The sequence below is a fragment of the Mandrillus leucophaeus genome, unplaced genomic scaffold (assembly GCF_000951045.1).
Source record: "Mandrillus leucophaeus isolate KB7577 unplaced genomic scaffold, Mleu.le_1.0 Scaffold1, whole genome shotgun sequence".
NCBI classification, from domain to species: Eukaryota; Metazoa; Chordata; class Mammalia; order Primates; family Cercopithecidae; genus Mandrillus; species Mandrillus leucophaeus.
The window spans coordinates 16,514,805-16,517,179 of record NW_012098097.1 but is presented as its reverse complement, the minus strand read 5'-3'; the positions used below and the strand labels follow the sequence as shown (position 1 = coordinate 16,517,179).

General features: G+C 53.3%; 1 protein-coding gene across 2 annotated transcripts in view; it reads right to left on the bottom strand.

The window, feature by feature from the left end:
- Window positions 1-144, bottom strand: part of TEX19 (testis expressed 19) — a 3,093-nt gene extending 2,949 nt beyond the window's left edge. Inside the window, exon 1 of one of the 2 annotated variants that reach the window (XM_011999145.1) lies at window positions 106-144. The gene's annotated coding sequence lies outside the window, so the exon portion shown is untranslated. Of the gene's footprint in view, window positions 1-60 lie in introns of both variants that reach the window. The other variant, XM_011999204.1, reaches the window with a different exon arrangement.
- Between the last annotated feature and the right edge of the window lie 2,231 nt (window positions 145-2,375).

Here is a 2,375-nt window from a genome sequence, read left to right as displayed (position 1 = left end):
TGAGGGAAACTGAGGGAACCTGAGGAATCCTGGCCCCGCTTCAGCCTCCCAATCCCTCACCCAGCACCAGGCCGTGTCTCCGAGACCCTCCTCGGGAGACCTCACCGTCCTGGTGTCTCTGCTCATGTGGGCACCCAGGGAAAGGAGGAGGCAGAGCCCATCTGGGTATATAAAGGGCCATTTCCCATGGTGCTCTGGGCTCATCTGCATATCTCCCATGAGCCTCAGTTTCCAGGAAATGAAAATGATGAGTCACTAGCTCCCCCTAAGGAGGGCCATGTGCAGCCCCTGGGCGCCTGCAGGAAGGCCCTGAGGAGGCAGCTCCTCTGGGGGCTGGAGGTCGGGGTGGGTGCTCTCCGTCCACAGACTGGCACGGGGTGAACATCCAACCTGTGGTTGCTGTCCCGTCGTGGGCACAATGTCCTGGTCCTGTCGTGTTTGTAAAACGTGATCCCTGCTTTGCTGTGTCTTTCTTAAAAGTTCTCTGAATTTTAGGAACGAGCCAATTGTCAATTAGTTATTGTTTAAACACATTTTCCCCTTTGTGGTTCATCTCTTTGCTCTTTAAACAGAGACACTTGTAAATTAACACTTGTTGTTTCAATAGATTTTATTTTTTACAGCAGTTTTAGGTTCATAGCAAAACTGAGCCAAAAGCATGGAGCCCTCCCACCATAGAGCTCCTGTAGGTGCACAGCCTTCCCCAGTCCCACCATCCCAGCCATGTGTTACACATTGTTATTATTGTCATCACCTCTGCAGTTTCCATCTGACTTTCCTCTGGTGCTGTGCATTCTGTAGGTTTGGACACACATATAATCATGCAGACCCACCACTCTAATATCGTACAGACAGGTTTCTCCACCCCAAGATTCATCTGCGTTCTGCATTTTCATCCCTCCCTCTCCCAGCCCCTGGCCACCAGGGATCTTTTGACTGTCTCCTGAATTTTGCCTTTTCCAAATGTCATAGAGCTGGACTCACACATTACGTAGTCTTTTCAACTTCTTTTTTAGTAATATGCACTTTGGTTCTTCCATGTCTTTTGTGGTTTGATAGTTCACTTCTTTTTTTTTTTTTTTTTTTTTGAGACAGGGTCTTGCTCTGTCATCCAGACTGGAATGCGGTGGCAAAATCAGTTACTGCAGCCTCAACCTCCTGGGCTCATGCAATCTTCTCACCTCAGCCTCCCAAATAGCTGGGACTACAGGTGCGCACCAGCATGCCCCGATAAGTTTTGTATTTTTTGTGAGACAGGATCTCGCCATGTTGCCCACACTGGTCTCGAACACTTGGGCTCAAGTGATCCGCCTGCCTCTGCCTCCCAAAGTGCTGGGATTACAGACGGGAGCCACCTTGCCTGGCCAGCTCACTTATTTTTTAACACTGAATGATATTGCATTGTCTGGATGTACCATGCTTTATGTATCCTTTCATCTATGATGGAAGGACATCTTGGTTGCTCCCAGGTTTGGGCAATTATGAATAAAGCCACTACCAATATTCGTGTGCAGATTTCTGTAGACGTAAGTTTTCAACTCATTTTGGTAAACTCTGAGGAGCGGGATTGCTGGATGCTGTGGTCAGAGTGTGTTTAGTTTTGTAAGAAAGTGACAAATTGTCTCCCACAGTGGCCCTGCGGGAGGAGCCCCCAAACCCTTTCCCTACATCCCCATGACCTCTGCTCCTCCCCACCTGGGGGCTGTCTGTGCCTGGCTCGGGTCATCCACGCACCTGGGGCTGCCTGCCACCCCCATCAGGTTAGGGCTTGGATCAGGGCCACCCCTCACCCTGGGGCTTCCTCATCCCAGCCCTGGGGCAGGGGCAGGTGTGGAGCTTTGGCTGCCAGGTGTCCTGCTGTGGATGGAGAGGGCGTTGAGCTCATTCCCCAAAGACTCAGGTGCCTGAGCCGCCTGGCTGGTCCCCTCAGGCGCGAGGAAAGTAGTAGTTGAGGGACCCCACAGAGAAGCCTGTTAATGGGTCTGGTGGTCAGAGGCTCCCGGGAGGAGCCCCTGGGTCCTGGTTTTCTCTGAAAGGGCCACTCAAGGCCTCAGGGCTGAGCTGTGGCTGCCCTGGCCAGGAGGGGGCCAGAGGGGGCATTGCACCTGTCATGAACACTGAGGGCTGGGCCAGCGGGCGTCTGGAGGATGAGGACCCTCCCACCGGACCCCTCCCAGCCCCAGTTCGCAGGCCCAGCCGGCCACCAGCAGAGTCACTGCCTAAAGGAGGTTTTGACAGGGGAGCGGCAGAGCCCTTTGAGGGCCCCTGTGGAGAGCAGGCTCCTTGCTGGTTTGCGTGGCTTTTTCACACCGTAGTTGCATTGAGAATTCAATATGCTGCGACCTCGTTGCCCAGCAGGAGCGGTGCGGGACCGG